Genomic DNA, 6,000 nt, shown 5'->3' on the forward strand with positions numbered 1-6,000 from the left:
GCACCGGCAGGGCTGGGGGGGCCCAGGGCCGGGCAAGCAGGGGCTGCGGGTTGGGAGTGAGGGGCTCTGGTAGGGCTGCGGGGGGCAGGGCAGGGGTGACTAGGGGGCTGCGGGGGGGGAGTGAGGGGCACTGGCAGGGCTGGGGGGGCCCAGGGCCGGGCAAGCAGGGGCTGCGGGGGGTGAGGGGCTCTGGTAGGACTGCGGGGGGCAGGGCAGGGCAGGGGCAAGCAGGGGGCTGCGGGGCGGGGTGAGGGGCACTGGCAGGGCTGGGGGTACGCAGGGGGCTATGGGTTGGGAGTTGTTCTTGGTACGTTGAGTCTTTGGGGTTCCAGGACCCTGCGGGGGGCTGCGCAGTTTCCCACCCCCCCTTCTCATCCATCCTCTGCACCAGGGTTCGCTGCAGCATGACACTGGTACAAGGGTTGGGAGAGAGTGGGGGGCAGAGAGAGGCCTCCCCAAAGCCACCTCGGGGGAACCCCAGGATCCGTCACTCGGTGGGACGACCTGCGAGAGAGAGAGAGACAGACAGACACAGGGGCTGGAGTCAGACGGGGCAGGGGAGATGCAGGGGGGAAAATCAAGCAGAGGGTTGGGGGATCCCTTCTGAGATCCAGCCCCCCAGGATCCCCTATCTGGCTGGGAGGGGTTGAGACTCTCCCCCCCCCCCCAAGTTCCTTCCCTTTTTCATGTCTGTTTCGGTTCCGTGTCGGTTTCCGAAGCAGAATCTCACGGGGGTGGGGAAGAGGGGAGAGGACTCCTGGGGGGGCAGGGAGACACTGGAGAATTGTGGAGGGCAGATAACAGTGGGGGGGCAATTGCCCCCCAACCCCAATGCCAGGCAGGCCCCAGAGAACCAGAAGCAAAATCCAGTCCCCGCTCCACCATCTGAGCTGCACTGTGGCCCCCCAGTGACACTCTGCCCCCCCATGCCTCCCACCCGACCATTCTGGCCTTTAATGCCACCCACCTTCCGCTCTATTCTTTCCCACAGGCCCCCCCACAAAACCCCCAGGAACCCTGGGGAGGAGGATGGAGCAGGCCTGGGTCAGGCCACTTCCTGGGGGGAGCAAGGCACAGCCCCTGCACCTGGGACATGGGGCCCTGCAAGGACAGGGGCCCCAGGGAACAGAAGGGCTCACCCCCCCACCTCCTACTACACAGACACCCCCCCAGTCAAGGTCAGGGCCCCCATCACGCTAGGCACTGCACAGTCCCGCAGTCCTGCCCCGAGGAGTTCCCCGTGTGAACAGCCACAACAGATGGCGCCAGGTCAGGGCTCAGCCAGATGGATCCTTGTCCCTATTACTCGTAATGACCCCCACCCCCTCTGCCACCACCCCTTCTGCCTAGTAATACTAGGTTCCTTGGCAGATCTACATGGGCCTTGGGTCCCCTGCACCCCTCCCAGGAGTGAATAACCCAGGGCCCCCAGATGGGTGCACCCCTAGAGGGCAGCATGGGTCTCCCCACCACTGTATCTCAGCACCCAGAGTCCTCAGCCACTTCCCCCCCCAAAACCCACCCTGGGTTTTCGCCATAGCTCTGGGAAAGGAGTGGGGACTAGTGGTTAGAGCACATGGGGTGGGATTGTCTCAGGGAGCCAGGACTCCTGGGTCCTCTCCCAGGCTCTGGGAGGGGAGTGGGGTCTAGTGGTTAGAGCAGGGGGCTGGGAGCCAGGACTCCTGAGCTCTCTCCCTGACTCTGGGAGGGGAGTGGGGTCTAGTGGTTAGAGCAGGGGGGTGCTGGGAGCCCAGACTCCTGGGTCCGATCCCAGGTCTAGCCGAGGATGGGGGACGAGTGGTTAGAGCAGGGCGCGGATATTGTATCAGGGAGCCAGGACTCCTGGGTTCTTTCCCTGGCTCCGGGCCGGGGGGGGGGGTCTGTGGGAGGGTCAGAGAACCCAGGCGTCCGAGTAACACCAGCCACCACTTACCCTTGGCCGCTCGCGTCCCGTCTGTACCCCGCATCTCCCCCCAGCCCCGCGCCAGGCTCAGCCTTTAAACCCCCCCGGGCCCCGCAGCCAATGGGGCGCGGCGGGAAGTGCCGCTTCCGGCCCGGGGGGAAGCGAGCGCCGAGAACCGGGCTCCAGCCTCATAAACAGGAAGAGACGGGGCGGGGGGAGGCGAGAGAGAGATACGCGCACGCAGCCTCGCTGGTGGCACCCGGAGGGGAAACTGAGGCACGGAGAACCCAGGAGTCCTGGCTCTCAGCCCCTCCCCCCCTGCTCTCACTACTAGACCCCACTCCCCTCCCAGAGCCAGGGAAAGAAGCCAGGAGTCCTGGCTCCCTTCCCCCGCTCCCTCCCTGCTCCTCTTCATAGCCAGGAGTCTCTGGCTCCTGCGGGGATAGCCTGGCCCCCTAGCTCAGGGATGGGGCAACAGTGGTGCCCTGGGGCTGGGAGACAGGGGTAGGAAACAGGCTGCAGCTGGCTTGGGTGTCCACCCCCCAGCTCACAGCTCCCACCCCCCAGGCCCAACTTGTTCAGGTAGATCCCCCCTCAGCTGTGTGTGTGGGGAGCCCAGGGCGGGGCTGGCTGGGGGCTGCGGGTCGGGAGCGAGGGGCACCGGCAGGGCCAGGGGGAGCCCAGGGCGGGGCTGGCTGGGGGCTGCGAGTCGGGAGTGAGGGGCACCGGCAGGGCCGGGGGGAGCCCAGGGCGGGGCTGGCTGGGGGCTGCGAGTCGGGAGTGAGGGGCACCGGCAGGGCTGGGGGGGCCCAGGGCTGGGCTAGCAGGGGGCTGTGGGTCGGGAGTGAGGGGCACCGACACGGCTGGGGGTGGGGGGGCCCAGGGCTGGGCTAGGAGGGGGCTGCGGGTCGGGAGTGAGGGGCACCGGCAGGGCTGGGGGTGGGGGGGCCCAGGGCTGGGCTAGCAGGGGGCTGTGGGTCGGGAGTGAGGGGCACCGGCAGGGCTGGGGGTGGGGGGGCCCAGGGCTGGGCTAGGAGGGGGCTGCGGGTCGGGAGTGAGGGGCACCGACACGGCTGGGGGTGGGGGGGCCCAGGGCTGGGCTAGCAGGGGGCTGGGGGTCAGGAGTGAGAGGCACCAACAGGGCTTGGGGGGGCCCAGGGCTGGGCTAGCAGGGGGCTGTGGGTCGGGAGTGAGGGGCACCGGCAGGGCTGGGGGTGGGGGGGCCCAGGGCTGGGCTAGCAAGGGGCTGGGGGTCGGGAGTGAGGGGCACCAACAGGGCTTGGGGGGGCTCAGGGCCAGGCTAGCAGGGGGCTGTGGGTCGGGAGTGAGGGGCACCGGCAGGGCTGGGGGTGGGGGGGCCCAGGGCTGGGCTAGCAAGGGGCTGGGGGTCGTGAGTGAGGGGCACTGGCAGGGCTGGGGGTGGGGGGGCCCAGGGCTGGGCTAGCAAGGGGCTGGGGGTCGGGAGTGAGGGGCACCAACAGGGCTTGGGGGGGCCCAGGGCCGGGCTAGCAGGGGGCTGCAGGTCGGGAGTGAGGGGCACCGGCAGAACTTGTGGGGGGAGCCCGGGGCTCCCCATGTCCCACCTCTTTGTTAAGCCCCCTGCGTCCTCAGCCCCCAGGGAGCACACACCCCTCAGGTGCCCCCCAGCCTTTGCCATGCCCTCCCGACCACATCCTCCCACAGGGAAGGTATCAGGGGTGGGGGACGGGTGGGTGGGTCTCTGGTTCTCACGTTGGGGGTGGAGGGGGACAACGGCAACAGGAACCGAGAGGCAGCCGCACCCCAAAAGGGTTAATAACAAAATAGCTGGGCAGGGGGGTGGGGGCGCTGCAGGGTCACAAACCTCAACTACAGAGGGGCTGCGGGTCGGGAGTGAGGGGCACCGGCAGGGCTGGGGGTGGGGGGGGGCAGGGCTGGGCTGGAAGGGGGCTGCGGGTCGGGAGTGAGGGGCACCGGCAGGGCTGGGGTGGAGGGGGGCAGGGCTGGGCTGGAAGGGGGCTGCGGGTCGGGAGTGAGGGGCACCGGCAGGGCTGGGGGTGGGGGGGGGCAGGGCTGGGCTGGAAGGGGGCTGCGGGTTGGGAGTGAGGGGCACCGGCAGGGCTGGGGGTGGGGGGGGCAGGGCTGGGCTGGAAGGGGGCTGCGGGTCGGGAGTGAGGGGCACCGGCAGGGCTGGGGTGGAGGGGGGCAGGGCTGGGCTGGAAGGGGGCTGCGGGTTGGGAGTGAGGGGCACCGGCAGGGCTGGGGGTGGGGGGGGGCAGGGCTGGGCTGGAAGGGGGCTGCGGGTCGGGAGTGAGGGGCACCGGCAGGGCTGGGGGTGGGGGGGGGCAGGGCTGGGCTGGAAGGGGGCTGCGGGTCGGGAGTGAGGGGCACCGGCAGGGCTGTGGGGGGCACTCTGTCCCACACCTTCAAGTCCAGAATCCTCTTTAGATCTCCTCCTTCACACTCCAGTCCCCCATCCCAGGCCGCCCCACACCCTGCACCCCCAGCCTGGCCTAGCCTGGACCCTGCACCCTGATCCCAACTTGGACCCCCCCGCTCTGCACCCCCCATTCCAGCCTGGATGCCTGCCGTACACCCCTCAGCTGGCGGGGTGCAGGGGGGCAAAGTCACCTTAAGGACCCCCCCTCGGCCCCAGCCCCTCGGCCTGGGCTCCCCATGCCCCAGCGCTGCTGCGACCTGACCAGGCAAGAGAGACACTGACCCACGGGGGATTGGGGTGGGGGGCATGAGGGGGCAAGGGGCAGTGGATGTGGGGGTCAGTAGAGGGGCAGGCCAGGGCAGTAGTTTTGCCCCAAATATTCCAAAACCCTAAATCAGGCCCCAAACCACCTAGATTCTCCCCCAGGTCTGTGGGGCAGCAGCCAGGTTTGGGGGGACGGGGGGAGGGGGCTGGTCCTCACTGCCTCCCGGGACTCCAGGAGCTGGGAATTTATCAGGGACACCCCCACAGCTGTGTCCTGCAGTGTCACTAGGGCTGGAGGAGAGCGGGGTGGGGTCCCAACAAGGTGGAGGGAATGAGGGGCAGTGGGGTGTGGACTCTGTGCTGGGGGGCATTGGGGGATGCTGGATTTAGGGGGGTCCCCCCTGCTGTCTCCACCTCGGCTCCCGTCCCCCCAGTGCTGAATCCAGCCCAGATCTTCCCACCCGGCCCTGCCTGGCCCCTTAATGTCGGCCTGACGCTGATCTGTCCTGACACCCCCCCCTGCCCCCCCCACGCCCCCATCACCCTGGGGGCTGCATCCGGCTCCCTGTCACCAGCTCTGCTGCAGTGCTGCTGGGTGGGGGGCAGGAGGAGGGGGACAGCGGATGGAGGGGGGCAGCGGGAGAAGGAGGGACAGCGGATGGAGGGGGGAAGTGGGGGGGATGGGGGGACACCGGATGGAGGGGGGCAGTGGGGGCGGTCTGGGGCAGCAGGGGGATGGGGACAGCAGATGGAGGGGGGCAGTGGGGGTGGTCTGGGGCAGCCAGGCTGGGGGGCGAGTGGGACTAAGGGGCTGGGATGAGGGGGCAGGGGGTATCTGCCCCCCACACACACCTGGTGTCCTCCCCACCCCACAGCGCCCCCTGCTGGGGGAAGCCAGAGCTGGAGTAGCCAGGAGCCCCCCCTCCCCGTTCCCCACAGCACCCCCCCCGGCTGCTGAAGGGGGGGTGACACTAGCGCAGGAATAGCTGTGGGGGGGGGAGCAGAGCCACCCCCCACCCCGGATGCCCCAGGTGTTTCCTCCGCAGGCCCCCGGCCCCCCCCCCGCCCTTGTTGACAGCCAGAAGCCGTTTCCGGAGGCAGCCGGGCGCTCCCGGGGCTTGCTGCCGGCTGGGGTGTTTATTGTAGGGTCTCCCCGGCTGGGAGGCGGAGGGGCCCGAGGCTCTGATGGTGGGCGCGGGGGGCGGGGGGGGGGTCCTTTCCCACACAGCCAGCCGGACAGACGGACAACGGGGGCCTGTTGTTATTTACAGACGGCCTTTATTGACACACCAGACAACCTACCACAGCGGGGGCCTCAGAGGGAGGTCAAGGGGGGGTGTCAGGGGGCTGGGGGGGGGACAGGTCAGGGGTTGGGGCGGGGGGAGAATGGGGCCTTTCTCCCCCACCCCCCAGG

The sequence above is a fragment of the Lepidochelys kempii genome, chromosome 23 (assembly GCF_965140265.1).
Source record: "Lepidochelys kempii isolate rLepKem1 chromosome 23, rLepKem1.hap2, whole genome shotgun sequence".
Lineage (NCBI taxonomy): Eukaryota > Metazoa > Chordata > Testudines > Cheloniidae > Lepidochelys > Lepidochelys kempii.